Here is an 18899-nt window from a genome sequence, read left to right as displayed (position 1 = left end):
ATCTGCAGATGGTCTGTGCTCTTTCTGGATGGAGTGGTAAAGCATCCAGAGGCCAGCACATATGCAAAAAAGCCAGTCACTTAAAATGTAAATTGAAGTGATCAGTCGGTAAGTGACAGGTTGCGTGGGTGGGGGGAAGGGGAAATGAATGTAGTCAAAGGGTGAGAGACAGGAGGGTAGGGGGGAAGGGAATGGGAATAGCTGGTAAAAAGTGGAGGGTTTAACTGGGGAGTCAGATGTTAGGCAGGTTATAATGTGTCATAAATCCAATATCTATATTTAGTTCATGATTGTTTGTATCCAGTAGATTGATGAAGTGAAGTTCATAGGCTCATCTGTGAAAGGTATTTTATAAATTCCCTTTGAGTATCAGAACTCAGAGATTGGAGAAAGAGTGGTTTTCTTGTGAGAAATGTGCCCACAGGTAGTAGGATATTCTTGTCTTTGATAGATTTTTGGTGTGCATTCATTCTGGTGCGCAGTTGTTTGATCTCTCCTACATATTTTCCGTCAGGGCATTTGGTGCACTGGATGAGATATGACATTTCTGGAGGTGTAGATGTAAGGTCCAGGAATGTTGATGGTTCTGTTGTGGGGTGTAGTTATTGAGGGGATGCTGGAGATGTGTTGACAAGCTTTACATTTCTTGTCCCAGCATGGTCTGGATCCATTCTGTGTGTTTTGGGCTGTAGGAAATTTGCTTCTGGTGATGAGGTTAGCAAGGTTTGGTGCTTGTTTAAAGGATAGGATGGGTGGTTCTGGGAAGATCTCTTTGAGAACTGGGTCTCCTTCTACTTTTGTTGCAATTGTTTGAGGATTTTTCATATAGGTTCTGGGGAGGGCTGATATATCATAACCAGTGGTGTGTAATTCATGCGGGTTTTCCTTCTGTACTGCAGCAATTTTTCACATGCTATCTGGGTGGCTCTTTCAAAAGTGCGATCTATCTCTTTGGAGGAGTGCCCTTGTTGAGTGAAGGCCCTTTTAAGATTTGTGAGGTGCTGATCACAGGTGTTCTCATGAGTGCAAATTTGGCAGTATCAAAGGGCTTGGATGTATATTCCAGCTTTCTTGGTGTGTTTAGGGTGATTGCTGGTTCTGTGCAGATATGTATGCTGGTCCGTGGGTTTCTTGTATATGGTGGGCTGTATTGTACCATTCTGGATAGCGACTATCGTGTCTAGAAAGTGAATGTTGGTGTTGGAGTATTCCAGAGACAGTCTGATGGAAGGGTGATGCTTGTTACATTTCTAATGGAAATCAGTTAAGAGATTGCAGGTTTTCAGTCCAAATGATGAAGATGTCATTGATATATCTTAAGTAAAGCAAGGGTTTGATGGTGCAGTCCTTAAGGAATTTTTCTTCCAGATGGCTCATGAAAAGGTTGGCATAATGTGGGGCCATTTTGGTGTCCATAGCTTTGCCCATGGTCTGAAGGAAGTGTTGGTTATCAGAAGTAAAGTTGTGTGTGAGGAACCTTGTCTATGTCCTTAGACCAACACAGCTACTACCTACATCCCTGAAACAGTCTTTCATTTACACATTTGTAAACTGAATATAAAAATTAAAGATGATTAGTGGCTACTAGAAACACTTTCCAGAACATTTGACAAAACTGCAGTAGGCAAATGTCCAGCTCTAGCTAATTTATTTATCAGTGAGAGCATCTACACATACTATTAATGCACAGCAATAAACTCTGGCACATATCGTACCAGAGTTTATTGCTCCCAGGCATTGCATTTGAACATGCACCTGGGACGGGGGCAGCCTGCCAACTCAGGGCTGCTCCGACCTGGCTCAACATGCTGCAGAGGGGCTGGCTGCGGCACAAAGGTGCTCCAGTGTGAGGCTAGCTGTTAGGCAGCCCCTGCACTGCAGCACCCTCATGGCTCAGTCAGCTGAGTTAGCATCTACATGTGCACTGCTGCACATGAAAAATCTCAGTAGTAGTATTTACAAGTACTAACCTTCCGTGGAGTTTATTAGTTTCCTGCAGCCTAATAGGGCCACACTTGTAGATGCCACGACATTTACTGTGGAGCTAATTAATCTACTCCACAGTAAACATCTCAGGTAGATGTTCCCAGTGTGACTAAAATGAAACATGGTCAGTCTCAATAAAATGTAAACCATGACCAACAGAGCTACAGCTCACATGATTCAAACTATTAGAACATGGTGGCTGGGAAAGAATATTCCCAGCCCTTATTAACAGTTCATTGCATTGAGGATGAAGGATGGAAGAAGGGGCGTGTGGGGCATTTGTTAATAAATGCAATTCTATTTAAAAGCACCAAGATGATGATTTTTAAAGTTATTTTAAAAATGTTTAAAAAGAATCATGACGGACATTGAGCAATTGTAAGAATGATTGCCTAAAGACATTTTACACTGGCCTTAAATGAATAGTGACATTTAAGAACCTAACATGGCTTTTCATTTTTTCCAGAAATACAGTCCATGTCAATAGTAAGAGCCCGTGTTGTAGCACAGAAAAAATTTGTCCCCTAGAGCAAAGTACTCTTAGATTTCTTTATATCCACTTAAAAATTATATATATTTTTTCTACATATTACTTTTACTTCTCAGAAATACTTTTTTTTATAAAATACCACAGATGAGGCTTTGGTCAAAACTATTTCGCTAGCCATGACAAATTCTAACAGTGGATCACAGATTAGCATGCATGAGTTCAAGGAGTGAAATTTGGGTATCAACATGTCTTTTCTACCCTCCATTATCTCTAGTCAAATAGGTGGAAAATGGTGTCAAGGTAATAAAGCACCCTAAAGATTGCAAAGTCAGCAAGGCAACAATCACAGCAGGTGAAGATCTCAGTATGTGCCACTATTATCACAAGATCTAGGCCTATTACACCCAGATTATGGTAGCAATGACGCCATAAGGGAGACCTCTGAATCCAACCACAGTGAAAAGACCCTCACAGATCACTTTAGTTAGTAACTCGGTTTTAAATATTAAGAACTGTGTGACCACAAATCACTTTATAAAATGTGTTTTATTCTCTAAAGTCATTTAGACACTTTTGAAAATGTCACACTATCTTTTTGGTATGATGCTTATTTATGTGGAATATTGGTACAGTGAAATCCTAGAAATGTGCTTTGGGGAACATTAAAGCATTTTGTTTGAAGGGGGGATGTTCTACTATTCCAGCAAATATTTCTAAGCATATATATTCCTCCTCCAACTATATCAGCATTAATTTAAAATACCATTATCTTGCCCGCACAGGCCAATAGGATTGAAATAGACTGCTCCCTGTGCAACCTAAAATGACAGACAGTTCAGGTAGTATACAAAGGGCTACAGGCCACATTAAAAGTTACTGGTATCAGATAATTAGGATACTGCTCAGTACTGTAGTTTAAAATGCAGCTAACAATTGAGCCTTGCAACATTTTGTCATGACGGCTGGAAATTTTTACTGTAAAGTGGAGTGTGCCCTATATATTAGTAATGTGAGAGGCATATCATATATAGAATTTTAAAGGATGATAAATGTAATGAAAACTCATCTTACATGTTATCTACTGTGCTTCCTCTCTGTTGTGTTCACTGACACGTCCTACGGTACAACAAAAGAAAAAAATATGCTTCCATTTTGTCCCTTGAGAGCAGTAGCATAACCTAGGATAGGCAAGAGCAACACACCCTAGGCACCATCTAAGACGAGGGGTGCCAGAAGGGCACTTCACCCATGGGTAGGGTTACAATACATCCTAGATTGGTAAGGACAGCCCTGGATTTCCAAAGCTGGTCCTGGCCGACCTGTAAAAATTAAAATGAGCATCCTGGGCAAGAGCTGTGAAATAGGAAGCCCTAGCAGACAGCAGAATTGCCCTAATCCCCTAATAGGTTAGCTTGATTAGAAGAATGATCATTAAAAAAAAGGGATTGTTAACACCTATGACGTAAAGAACAATGGGTCATTAACAGGGCAATGACTCCTTAGCTGTCTGAATAGCAGGTAATACCAGTGATGCCCTCCCTTGCCTCTGCCTGCAGCAGCAGGAGGTAAGGGGTCTGTAGGGGGTAGGGAGTCCTGAGTTTACACAGTCTCATATGGTCACACTACCCATGGGTTACTTGCTGCAGCCTAGTTTGCTGCTCCCTGCCCTGCTTCCCTGTCCCACCTCACACCAGTGGAAGCAGCCAGTGCAGGCAGTGGGTGTCATAGAGTGCAAGGCATTCTGGGAATCACAGGGCACATCTACATGTCATCCTGTGCCACACTACGGCAATGTAGCTATCACACAGGTTTACATGTGATCACTAGCTACTAGGGTTGTGCGAAACAGCACCATTGCATTTCAACTTCTGTTTCACCATTTCAAAGGGACAGAGTTTCATTTTGCTGTTTTGAAGCACTGTTCCATTTTGTTTTGTCAAAACTGTTTTGATGCTATTTTGACATTTCGCCCATAGGCTATCATGGGCAATCATGAAAATGCCTGTAACTTTGTCATTTCTTTCCTGATTTGAATGAAAACAGCAGGGATGACGGCCCCTGCAGAGGCCACAAAGCCTGTCATGTTCCAAGGAGATAGGTACAGGGGTTTCTCAGAAACTGCACCTCAAACTGTTCAGAGCAAAACTCAAGTCACTTGTCAGTGTGAAGGTACAGGGGGGTGAAAACAGCAGGCATGGTAGCCTATGCTAAGGCCATGAAGCTTGCCAAGCTTCAGGGAGATAGGTGCAGGGGTTTCTGGGGAACTGCACCTCAAGTTCTGACAAGCAAAATCTGTGTCACATATGTGTGTTAAGGCAAAGAAGGGTGAAAACAGCAGGCATGGTAGCCCCTGCTGAGGCGACAAATCCTGCCAAGTTTCAAGGAGATAGGTGCAGGGGTTTCTGGGAAACTGCACCTCAGGTTGCTGACAAGCAAAACTCGTGATGTGTGAATTTGTGTGTGTGTTAAGGCACGCCCTCACTGGTGCTGGGGCCTCTACATGACACAGTAGTGTGCCCCAATGAGGGCTCCTCCTCCCCTACAGCCTCAGTTCAGTCCACCGCTTTAAATAACAACAAGTAAGTGGCTCATTAGCACTAGCACCTCAGGCAGCCAAACTGTCACAGAAGCTTTGTTTCCTTTTCTGCAGGAGCTTCTTCTCCAGCACCTGCCAGACAACTCTGCCTGCCAGCCCCAGCCCTGGGACTTAGATGTGTCCAGGACCCTGCATTCTTCCTGTCAGCTGACTGAGGGCAGGTACTAGGGGTGTAGGTTGTAGCCATGTTGGTCTAAGGACATGGCACTGGCAGACAAGGTTCTTCAGGTCAACCTGATATCTTTTAGTAGACCAACTGAATAGTTGGAGAAATATACCTTAGCAAGGTTTCAGGTTTAAAAACCCTTCATCAGGCTGAGGAAGCACCTGCAGTTGATGCGTGTGCTCTTCCTGGATGGGAGAAATAGTAAAGAAGCCAGAGGCTGATAAGCAATGCAGGCAAGAAAGCCAGCCAGTGAAAATGGAAATGGAGGCATGAGAGGGTGACAAACAGGCTGGGGTAGGAGGGTAGGGGGATATAGCAGGTGAAAGTGGAGAGTTACCTGAGGAGTCAGATGTCAGGTGCAGTGTATCAGAATTCCAAGGTCTACATTGAGTCCATGAGTTTCTGTACTTTAGGTAGTTGATGAAGTGCAGTTCATAGGCTCATCTATAGGCTTGCTAGTAACAAGCTAGCAAATAAGAAGTGATAGCCTTTCTCTGATGTTGCTGAGCTGCTGGAAAACACAGCTCAGTAAGCTGATGCCAAGGCACAGAGAAAGCTTGGTTCAATCAGTGCTTTTTATGCTGTTTCTCCGTCCCTTCCCCAGAGCACTGGGATTGGAAGGGACCTCAGGGAAGCATCACAGTCACTGGCCAGCTACACACATAAATATGAAAGCAGTCCTTCTCCCCTCTACCCCCTCCCTCTCGTTACTTTATGTTTCCTTGCAAGCAAGCCCAGCTTCGAAACTCAAAATGTTTCAAAACTTTCGAAAATGTTTCAAGTGCCCTCATTTCGTAGCTGTTTCGAAGCCTTTCATTTCATTCCCATTTTGCTGTTTCAAGCTCAAAACGAGTTGAAACAGCATTGAAATGAAACAGCCATTGAAATTTCACACAGCCCTACTAGCTATGTCACAATAGCGGTGTGCTCCGTAGCAGAGTAATTTAAGTGTGCACCACCTGTATGGCGCATTATGGGCAGTTACTGTACCGTGTTTTAGTACTTCCTCAAGGAAGTACTAAAGCAAGGTACAGTAACAACGTTGCCACATAGCAATGTGTAGACATGACCCCCATTTTTTGCTGCCAAATTCAGCATTTTTTTGCACTCTGGAGATGGGCTTTGGCAGCAAAAAAATAGGGTGAAATTTTACCTCCAGCAGAAGCAAATTCTACTGTTGCTGTAGAGAACTGTGATTCCCAGAATGCCTTGCACTCTTCTCTGTTCCTGAAACTGCAATCAAGATGGAAGATGTGGGGGTGGAGGAATGAAAGATGGCTGCCGAGGGCTGATTTCTTATGATACTCCTCTGCTCTAGGGTTATGACTTTTTTTTAAAGATTTACAAAACTCTATTAATCCACTTGTGCTACTAAGTAATTGTTTTCCTTGACTGGCAAACAAGGCTCCTTCAGTTCTTCGCTATTATCATCATCAAGGGAAAGGGTAGATGAGTAGGTATAGTGCATGTCTTTGCATATTCGTAAGGCTGTTTTTAAATATGGTGACAGATAAAATGCCACACCACAGCTAAGACTATTCATAGTCTGAGATGTCTATTTTCTTTTAAATATCAGAGTTGACCCAAATCATATAGGTAGCTTTTTGGTTTTTGGGGTTTTTTTTGGGGGCGGGGGCGGGGGGGAATATTGGGGAAAGATAACATCTTCTGTAGATGGACTACCACAGTTGTGATTACTCCAATTCATTCATTTTAATCAACTGAAAATACTCCAGGGAGTGACAGGATGCCATAAAATATGTTGGGGGACTATATTTTGCACACTGGATTTACCTGGTGTATAGGAACTTCCTTTTCCCTTATCCCAGTGCCACACTGACCTTTATGGAGACTTGCAAGGAGTGGGGAAGGTGCTCTGGTTCTATTTATCTCTAGGAAAAGTAGGCTTCCCCTGTCCTCTCTGCCCCTACTCTCCACCCACTAAGTCTTCTGCATTTTGTGCAAGTCAAGGAAGAGAGGGTCACAAATTGCAGCTCTTGCACTTACCTTGGGCAGGCTGGGTTCTGTGCTGCTTTCTGACTAGCTGTCCTGGTTCCTAAGCCCTCTACTCAAGCTCTCTTGTGGCTACCTAATCTTTAAAAAGAAGCTTTCTGTGGTGGTTGACCATGCCCTAATGCAATATTACTGCTAACACTCTCATATTTGTCTAGCATTGCCATTTGTCATAAGACTTATTCCCATTTATGTTTTATGGAGCACTTATCAACCTAGCAAAACTGTCCCTAAAATCTCAGGGCCGTCAGTGGTGCTGAAGCTCAGGTTTCACTCTGCTGGTTACTATTGTTGTGACAAAAATAAATAGAACAACAACAGGTTGTCTGGCTAGGCTGTGGAGGAGCAACTACTGTTGTTCCACCATTGCCCTTATTTCTTTTTCCTTCCCCCACCCCTTCTTTTTTAAGCAGGTGGTAAGAGGCCCAACATGCCCAGTAAATCCCTCCTACACAAATTTCACCACCCACCAACAACTTTGACAACCAGTGGACACTTTACCTGGCACTAGTAGTGTCAGGAGAACCTGCAGACACTTGACTCACGCCAGGCTCACTGGCATGTACGCTTGTTCAGGCCACCAGCTGGTGAAAGATGGATGGTGCATGCTAGCATGTATGCCCTCTCAGGCCATCTGCTAGTGAAAGACCAGTGGTGCATTCAGCCACTTTTTAAGGCATCTTTAAAGGGCAATGTGGACACATCAATCCTGCAGCTTCTCCACTGTGGGACATGCCATGCAACAGCCAATTCCATAACGAATACAACATCTGTTTGTAGCCATAGAGAACTGCTTAGAGATTAAGAACTCACAGCGTGGTTCTTGCAGCAAATGATTTTTTCCTTCCCTCTGAGCCATCCCATTTACTAAGGTTAAAGGACAAGGTATTAAATAGAAATGATTCCTGAAACTCGGCAGTTTGTTTAGAACACTGTGATATTTAGTGATTGCTAAATCATCTGAATCCTCTGGGTTTCTCTCTTTGGGGCTTATAGTATGGCATGTGGATCTAAGCTCAGAGAACCACAGACACTAATGGCTCCTATACACGTACAAGGAGCCTGCTCTGATATGCTGGAAATCCAGAGCGTGGAAATTAACGTACTCCAGCAGACTCTAGCATCACATGTATCAGCATCCCCTCATTCGATGAGTTTTAGTTCAAAGCGCCCTGCTGCTATTTCTCAGCACGAGGACACTGATACATGTGATGCTCAGGCACTTTTAATTAGCACAGCTCACTAATTAAAGCACACACACACACACCTCCCAGAGCATGTGTCAAAGTGTCCTACAGCAGATCTAAATTGCAAAATTCATATTAGCAGGATCCAGATTTCAAACACTCCAAAGTTATGAGGGTTTGTTCTACAATTTGGGTTCAGCCACTCTCTAATTATAAATATTGCAAAGCTTTTTTCACTGCAGAGTAGCCATGAGAAGGAAAATGGAAAGATTTTTTTCTCCTTTTAGCTAGGGTCACTGTTAGAGTGGTAAGAAACCTTCCCCCGTATGTGGAAATCAGAATGGTTTGTCACGCTATTCATAAGTACAGAAGTAGGAGTATGCAATTCATGCAGTATGCAATCCTCTTAACCCTAAATAAAACAGGACTTGACCCAGAATCTTTGTGTTTAATGCCAAAGAGAAGTAGCTCAACAATGATTCAACTCCAGTACTTCTTTATGAATATGAGAAATACATATTGTTCCAATCCTTCAGCTTATACTTGAAAGAGTGACGCCATTTAATGGCAGTCATAATTATATAAAATCCCAGTTTGGGATTGGACAGAGTGTTTCACTTCAAGGTCACTGATTTCATATGACTGGAGTTCTTAATTAGTTAAGCCTAAGTTGTCAGAAGTAAATCATAATAGGGGCTGCATAACTTGGTATGCCTTAAAAAGTTCTTGTTTTCAGAACATGCTGAGAACTTACCCTCTGAAAACTGGGCTCTCTCAAGCTGGGCAAAAATTGAGACAGGCAAAATCACAAGCCATTTGTAGGTTCTAATGTCTGTGGCATGAATGATGAGAAATGTGTTAATGGTGCCACTAATCTTCTAACAGAGAAATGCCTATAGTGCAGGTGCAACCAACACAGTGGGCTGCCGATGGCCTCAGGAAACAGGTAATGCTTCTCACCTTACATCAGCATTGGAGACATTAGATGGGCTGCTTGAAGACCATACCCTGATACTGCCCATGTTATACCTGGCCTGCAGAACAGCAGACTTCATACTCCAGCAGTCTTAGAGAAAGCTCTCCTCTCCCATTGCCCTCCTCCTCTACCGGCTTCTGTGAGTGTCCCTACTGTCCTGAGGGGAGATGGAGGTCCAGACCTGCTCCTACTCTGTTCCAGCTGGGCTGTGTGGGGAGCCAGGTGCAGTGAGAGTCAGCAGCAGTGGTGGCAGTGGATGGGATCCCCCTCCGTACTCTCTGTTCCCTGCTAGCCCAGACACAGACACAGAAAGGGGAGCCCAGCCACCACTGCTGCCACTATGCATGTAACCCAGCTGAAGCAGGACAGAAGCAGCTCTGGAACCCCCTCTGCCCTTGGGGCAGCCAGGGACAGCAGCTGTATTGGATGTGGGAGTAGGGAATGGAAGAGGAGATGCTACTGGGCACAAAGAGGAAGAGGTGCTAAAGGTGTTGGAGGTGGGGGGAATTCTTACTGATTTGGGGACTTAAAACAAGGTCCAAGATGCTGAACCTATGGCGTGGTCTGCCCTCCCCAAAGGAGGGTGGAGAGGGGGGAGGAACAGCACCTCTACAGTGCTGGCTGCAGTTCCCGCACCCTTTACAAAATCCTAGATCCATGCAGTCAAAACTGTAACATGAAAATGTAAAGCAGAAAAGGTTTGTTCACGTTCTTTTGTCATCTGTTTTTCATAGCTAAGTGATAAAACAATGCAAAGATTAAAAGAGAATTTATTCAATGCAAAAGATAAAGATTTTAATGGTTTGCAGTCTTTATTAATATACTGGTATTTTTTACATGGCTAGAGTCATTTAGGGCCAAATACTCTTATGTAATTGGTATTTTACTCCTCTTTTAGCACCTAACTCCCTGCTGATTTCGACAGGAGTTATTTGCCTAAATTTATTTGACAGTCTGGGCTTAGCTTTCGGCCTTGTGCCCTGTATTATAACCAAGTTATGCACAAGGTGCCTAACAGATGTGCTCTCAGGTCTTTACATTAACGAGATACCATATAGTTTGGTTGGGTAGTTTGTGCCTCATCATTTCCAGTTTCTTTATTGTCTGTTCATATTGATATTAGCCTTCAGGCATTTTTTACCCCCATCTTCACAGTACAGACGTTTCAGTTTAACTCATGCAATAGTTGGTGCTCTCCTGTTTTGCTGAAGCAAAGGGTGGGTTTGGGGACATATCTACCCTACCTCCATGCCGTATGTGGAAGTGCTTCTCTGAAGTACTATCCACCCACTTGCTTGTACTCAGCTTGCGCCAAGTCCTGAAAATGAAATGATGTAGCCACCTTAGGACAGCAATGAATACATGCCTAGCCTTGTCTCAGGTTTTCTGTCTGCAGTGTACTTATTGACATGCACTTAGCACTGCTCATCTTTGCCTCATTTCCAAGATTCAGCATGTGCAGAGTGAGAGCATGTGAGAAAGACATGCTTCACAGAAGCTTTCCTGGGTGCAGCACGGAGGTAATGTAGATAGATATAACATGGATAATGCCACGTAAGGTGTGCAGTACAGAGTTCGGCCTCTGTGCTGATGGGGATTGGGAGAAAGATAAGGTTCAATATTCTATTCCTATACAGATCCTCTGGTGTTACTTCTATTATTAGGGACCACTGCAATTCGGGCTTCAGGGGAAAGCCTGAAATTTAGTATTTCCCTTGAATCCCCGGAAAATTGTGATTTGGCCAAAAGTGGCCTGAAACTATGGGGGAAAGGGAGGGTAGGGAAAAAAGTTTTTAAAAATTTAACTGAAGTGCAAAGAAAAAGGCAGCAGAGATAACCAAAAACACTGTTTCCATGCGTTTCCAGGGGCACCTAGTACAGGCTGAGCCCCTGCCAGGGCTCATCCAATCCAGTTGTTTTATTCCCCACTTTGGCAGGGAGTTTAGAAGCCCTGCCTAGAGTGGAGCAGGTAAGTACCCCCTGCCCTGGGGGCTGTGGGCATAGGTATGCTAGGTGCCTGCCCCCACAGCCAGGCTTGCGATGCAGGGTGCCCTCACCACAAGGCACCCTGCTGGCACAGCTCTCCCAAGACCCTCTTTGGTTTGCTGTTGCACTGGAGCAAAGGAGTTTCCCCCTCTCATTCTCTGCATGGTGGGGCAAGAATGGGGCTCGGGGGACCCATGCTGGGCAGAGGGGAGCTCCTGTAGGACAATGTACCAAATGGGGGAAGTATTCCAAGAGCTAAACAGTGAGCTTTACTCAAAAGATGTTTAAGTGCTGAGCTTTACTTCTTTAAAACAACTAAAGAACAGCCTGTGTGCTGCTGTTCAATAGTAATCAGCCCCATGGTGGGCTTCCTCAGCCAAGCAGAGGTGTGGGAGAGCCTCACCCTGAAACATTTCTGAAATTGGCTCCAAAGAGCTTGTAGGGAGCCCGCTTTCCCCCCCTCCCCTTCCACCACAGCCTGAATTACAGTGGTCCCTATCTATTATGGATGGAGACTGAGGCCGAGTTACAGAAACTGTAATGCCTGCTCTGGCTAAAATAGTAGCTTCAAAGAGGCTGAGAGGGCAGTTCACCCTGCTTCACCCATACAGAGCTCTGTGGTGAATTAGGCAAAGAGGTTGGCCCTCATCTTCATTATGTGCCACGTTTCATTTAATATGCTATTCATACAAATAACATTTTATACATTGTTCCTGAAACTTTTTGCTTATGACATCTTTATATATCTCTTGCTTGTGGTTGAGAATTTTAGAGCTATTCTAAGTCATTTAATGCTGAAGGATAAATAAGCTCAATTTATTGTTAGGTCCCCAAATTTCTCAAACTTTGATTATTTGCTTCTTCTGAGGCTGTTGGCAAATGTTAGTATGATTACACAATTGGGATCTTATATGGATCATCCACAAATCATGTGTCCTGTCATGCCAGGCATGCATAGCAGGACATGCAGTTTTTGGGACTGAGCATAAAATTCCTTAAGTCTCAATCATATGATTGCAGGGACCTGCAGCTGGGGTTTGGGAGCTTCCACCATGGGTTGGGGCACAGGATGGCTGTGTTCTGGACCCTAGGACTGGTCCCTGCCTGATGCCAACCATCAGCTGATCACCAGCATTGGGCAGGAGGTAGCACAAGATCTGGGATGCATGCCACAAACTGAATTTAAAGCTTGATATAAACCAACTACAAAGATGTTCCACATTAAATGGAACTTCTTTATGGCAGGTTTGCCATTTTATCCTACTACAAATTCCCTGATTGTGTGGCATGTTACAGTTTGTTGTGTGATCAATGTTTTAATCGCATGATAAATGTAACATCTGTCAGGGGCTTAATATCCATAGTCTTAAAGTCTTCTTCAAGTTTTATGCACATATTTGTGAAAACCATCTCAGTGTTTTGCCCTGTAGTCATTTTGTTTCTGGTCATTTGGGCTTTCGCACCTGATTAGCTTGCAGCTGTTCTGGTGATTTCAATTTTACATTCAGACAAGATGCCTGAAATATAATCAACATGAATATAATCGGGATTAACAAAAGTACCTGCTTAAGACATTCCCTATGAACTTTCATTTCTACAAAGGAGAACTTTTACAATCTTTTCTCCAATGCCTGATGAAGGGTGTTTTTGCCCAGAAAGTTTGCAATTAAAGATTTTTTTTTCAAAAGTCTTGTTGGTCTAATAAAATTTATCATCTCTATTATGAGTCCTGATTGCTTCTCCCTAAAAAGTTACATTTAAGATTAGATGTGTTATGATATAGCATGCTTTGTTCACCACTAAGAAAACCCCAGAATGTTTTCCACCAGCACACTTTAGAATTGTGGGTCAAAGGGGAATCCCATCGAAGTCTCTGGAAATTTTGCCACTGAATTCACAGATGCTAGTTTTTCACTCTGGGAATACAGACTATGCCACATTAGTGAAGGAAGTGGAGTCAATAAAGATAACTTTTTAGGGTCCCAATTCATCTTCAGCTACATAACATTTTCCACGCAAATCTAAGACCAGATTGATTGAATTGCATGTAAATGCCAGGCCTTATAAAGATATCCTAATTGGCCAGAAGGCAAGATGCTTCCTGAGTTTTCACTCGTTATATACTTAAGCAAATGTCTAACTGGCTAAGAGATGGATTTATCCTGATAATAACAACAAAGAAAAAAAAGCTTCTAAGATTAAGCGTTATTAGTCTTGTAGTTAATGGTTGTTGTACTTACTGAGCATTCTCCTACCTATTTTTTGTATTCAAATCAACATAAATGGAGTAGTAATCCAGAAAAAATGAATTGCCTACAATATTTATTTTTCAAATATATACAAGTGACCAGTAAGATATATTTTTTTGTTGTTTTCAGGTCTGGCAACAGTTCTTCATGGTTCTTTTTCTAATTTCCCTAAGACTCTGTCTTAGTCAGACGTGGAGCCATTCTGTAAAAATGATAAATTGGCCTGTTAGAGATATTCCAAAACTCTATTCTTCATGTCTGTCTATAGCACTGCACTGTATGCCTTCCTGGAAGCATTAATAGTTGCATTTCATTTTACTATATAAATATTTAAGGTTTGTAATTTCTCTGCTGTTGATACCGCCAGTGCCAATGCAATGCAATGTTTCATTATCTGTTCCTAGTATAAACATAATCTTGTCAAACTTTGTTTCCAATAAATATAGCATGATATATTTTGAATATTTGAATAGCTGAGTGCATTTATATTGCTTTCAATCATGGCCTGCTTACAAATATTCAGCTAAGAGGTGTAGTTATATGGAACAATAACCTGCAAGTATTGTGCCAATATATTTTCATTAGTCAGTGACACCCAGCTGCAGAGGAGAATTAGACAACATCCTTTGGAAACAAATCATTTTGCTTCTAAAAGCACTACATCAGGACATGTTGCCTGGTGGACCCACAAATTTCTATGCAGTTTTAAGTTAATAGTTCAAATTTACTATGCCCATTTTAAATTTTTTATCAGTGAACTGTCATTCTTCCATTATCCTCAGTTTGAAAACTCCTTTAAACTTCAGCCAGACTATCTAGTAGAAAAGATCAAGAAGTCTGCTTCTTTTGTTATTCTGAGAATGTTATAAAATATATTTATTACGACAGATTGAATCTTAAATGGTTTTGAACTTTAAATTATCCTGAACTTTCCCAAAACCTTTGAGCTGCTTCCTGAAACATTGAGAAAACTGGGGGAGAAACATTTCCTGTCAGGATGTGTTGTTGAGAATGCAATTTTAATTAGCAAAGAGGACATTTTGTGAGTTCAGTGTTGAAGTAACTAGGTATAGATCTATGTAATTCAGTAGGGTTACACTAACATACATCAGTGAATTTGACCCTACAAATGTACTCCGTAAAAGTTCTTTGTGTTTCTTGGCTTGCTGGACTGAAACTCAGTCAAATCCTTTCTGCTCTCATGATTTAATTTTAAATCTCACAAGACTTGGTGCTTTTCTTAATGCTACAGGACCCGGAATGAGGTGATTATGTAAGAATACCACTTTTCATTTAAAATCAGAATGTTTCAGTTCTTTATCTCTAATTTCTGGCCTTCCCATTGGGGAGAAGAACTTAAAAAGTGACCCAAATGTGCATCTCTCACCTGTTGGTAGGGCAGGTAAAATGCTATAGGGTAATTTAAGGAAGCTGGTGTCTCCATCATTCTTTTCTGTTGAACTTTGTTCTACTTTGCATAACGTACTTAAATATTCATTAGAGCAGGGACTGGAACCTGAATCTCACAGATGAGTGCTCTAGCTATCAGGCTATAAAGTCATTTTTACTCTCTCTCAGTCCAGTGAACATTTAATTGTTTTATGCAAATTGAAACAGTTTCTATGAGACTCTCCTACAGTCCAATGGTTAAGATATTCTCTTAGGATATCTATGGTCAATCCTAGCAGAAAAGAGAACTGAGCATGGCCTCCCAAATCTCTGGTGAATGCTGCAGCCACTGTAGTTATGAGTGGTCTACACATTTGCTGTCATGCCATATGCAATATAGGACAGACATGGCTAGGGTGTCTAACTATGGGAAAAGATTCATGACTATGAATCCCAAGAAGGGCGAGATGTTCCCATGTAGCCCAGAGTTAGACATGTTAAACCTCAAAGGGTGTGGTTTCTTCAGCATATTCTACTGGAGAGCTATTCTAAATTATTGTCTTCATTTGACTTCCCCTGCATTGCATCCCGCTGTGCCCAGCTCACACCTGAGGACTCCAATGGAGGTCGGTGTTGCAGTGCTGAGCTCACATCCACTTTGTGGCTGTAATCCACTTCCCTCAGATAAGAGGGGCAGAACTGACATATGTAGATGCAAAGCCTGTAAAGGGGTTGATTTCAGAAAACACTGGAAATGAATCTGGACAGTGTCAGGGACACTTTTCTCTTAAGTTTGTTTCAAAGATGACAGAACATTTGAAGGTGAACTTGAGCTGCCTGTGTTGTACAGTCTGGTCAGGAGTTTTACTTTATTCTTTTCTAAAGAAAAAGGTAAGTTGCTATATTACCTCAAAGAAAACCAAGACTCGCCTACCAGTATGCATCAAAGCTCAGGAAGAGGCCCAGATTTTCCATCCTCTCAGTGGGCAGTTTAGTGCATCTCCAGAGGCTGATCCTATTCCTTCCATGGAGGTGCACACATACCTCTGCCACTTTCTCACAGGGGAGACTTATGGGCAATCTTCCATATATCTATCAGGCTGTGACTGAGCTGGCTCCAGCTGACTTCCATAGAATGTATGTGTATTCAGAGGGAACTGTATTGCATCAGAGTATAAGTGGAGTTAGAAATCCAGATGGATCACTTTTGAGTGCGAACAGTAAATCAAATCTAGTTGTCTAGAGATCTTTTCAAGGTAAAATTGAAGCGTACAAAGATTCTGAGTTGTGTATATTGAATCTACCAGAATTTTGGCTGTTGACCAGTATATAATAGCATCATATTTAATAATTTAGACTCTAACAAGCTGTGTAAGTGATGCTTAGATGCCTTACTGATAAAACAGGCACACGATCCTTCATTATTTTATATCTGCCACTTTTTTTGGTTTTAAAATTAAAAACTTTAAAAAGTGATGCATAGATTCAAAATGGGCGTATTCCGCACTTTTCTTGTCAAGATTTTGGATTTATTTTAACAGGGAAATTCATAGCTACCAGAGGAAGCACAGGGACTCTTCTACTGATTACAGTAACCTTTTAAATTTGCTATTATTATTACATTTTAATTATTTATGTTCTGCTGAGAACTCAAAGGTATGCAGATGCCTCCTAAAATAGAAAGAACAAAGAATGTTCATTCCAAGGACTGCAAAAACTAAAGATCTGACACAATGCGTTGAACTCATTGACTCAGACCTGAAATAAGGTATGATTAACCAGACAGTAGAGAGGGTGTGGGGAAAGCATCAGTAAGCTTACAGTGAGTGCGTCTACATGTGTGCTTTAATATGCAGTAGACTATTTTACTGCACATTAAAGTGTCATGTAAAAAAAGTATCATTATGCTAATACACTGTAAAATAGTCTACTGTGCATTGTGTCAATTAAAAAGCACACAAATGCACTACTGCGCATTAACACAGCCTAATACGAATTCATTTAGCATGGAGGCACTACATTTAATGCACATTAGCAAAGGTGCATGAATGCATGTGTAGACATGCACAGTGTTATCAAACAAGGGCTTGATGGAGTAAGGAGGACAGAAAGTGGTATATCTGTGTTAGAGACAGTGGGTGTTTGGGATTGGCTGCTAAGTCCTGAGTGACTGGTAGTGGCAAACTTAGCTGCTTAATCCAGAGCTCTTCTTCTTAATGAAATGATGGAGATATACAAAATCTATATAAAACATAGATTTAAAAGCCTTGAAGCCAGTTGCATCTTGACTAGATTGGGGATTCAGTTTTAGGTCAAATGTTCTGACCATGTTGATTGATCTGTCCATTGTCTATGAACCTGCCAGAGAACCTGTGCTACATTGTAGATTCACAATATAGCAGACAATTCATTGACTTCATACAGTTTCATCCCTAAGTCAAAAAAATCATGGTCAGTTGTCAGTGACATAACAAAATTTATGCTGAAGTTCATATGATAACAATTGCAAAAAGAAACCAAACCCAAAAATGTTGCATTAAGATTGGCTTAGCTAATCGCTCTAGTTTAAGCTCCACAGAACTTACCCTTATCTTCAGGCCAGGAGCCATCAGCACAGCTGTTTTTACACGTGGTCCGAAGGTGGGAGAGAGTGCTTTAATTAGATCAGCTCCAATAGCTGTATTAATTAAAGCAACCACAGCGTCTTATGTATCAGTGTCCCCACACTTCAAAATGGTGATGGGGTGCTTTAACTAAAGCTCATTGAAGCACAGAGATGCTGATACACAAGATGCAGAGGCTGCTAAAGGTGCGCTAATTAACATGTTGCAGCAAACTCGATTAATTGAGTCTGCTTTGACATGCTATAATTAAAGCACATCAAAGCAGCCTCCCCATATGTCTATAGGCACCTTATGAGTCTGACAGATATGCTTGCAAGTGACTTCAGGGTGGGACTAGTATGATAGCCTTTACAAGCACCTTTTGAGCACATACCTTTCACACTTGTACAAATGCATGATTCACTATTTCCCAACCATCCCAGACAGTTGTCTTTATTATTTCTTCTCTTGAAATCCTCAAATGAAACAAATTCTGCAACTTTTGGAGTAGGGTTGGAGTGTAATTGTAGCTGTGGTTGTCCAGGAAATATATATGAGTATTTTTTAGCAATGTTTAGTCCAGGAAATGTATATGTATTTTTAGTAATATTTTTTATTGGACCAACTGTATAGTTGGGAGAGATGTTAGACAAGGTTTGAGGCACAAAGTGGCCTTTCTCAGGCCTGGGAAAGAAGCAGACCCTACAGGGAAGGCTTGGCAATCTGGTGATTGCAGCAAAGGAAAAAGCTGATTTCTTCAATGAGTTCTTTGCCTCCATATTTCTGAACAGGGACCAGGAAAACTCACCAGCTAGGATTACAGATAGGCCCAGGGGACACACCATGCCTAGGGTCAGAGACAATTGAGTTAGGGAACTCTTGGAGGGACTGGACATGTATAAATCAGCAGGTTTGGATGCTTTTCATCCAAGGGTACTGAGGGAAATGGCAGCGGTCATAGCAGGGCCCCTGGCATGGCTGTATGAGTGCTCGTGGTGCTCTGTCTAGGTCCCAGAGGACTGGAAAAGGGCCAGTGTGGTCCCCATTTACAAGAAGGGGAGAAAGGAGGACCTGGGTAACTATAAGCTAGTTAGTCTCACCTCGGTCCTTGGGAAGACCTTTGAGAAAATTATCAAGGAACACATCTATGGGGGCCCAGCATGGGAGGTAATGCTCAGGGGCAACCAACACAGGTTCATTGCGGGCAGATCCTGCCTGGATAACCTTGTTTCCTTTTATGACCAGGTCACAAAGTCCT

Source organism: Gavialis gangeticus, unplaced genomic scaffold, assembly GCF_001723915.1.
Source record: "Gavialis gangeticus isolate Ggan-Ray unplaced genomic scaffold, GavGan_comp1, whole genome shotgun sequence".
Classification (NCBI taxonomy): domain Eukaryota; kingdom Metazoa; phylum Chordata; order Crocodylia; family Gavialidae; genus Gavialis; species Gavialis gangeticus.
Note: the sequence above shows the minus strand (reverse complement) of the source record.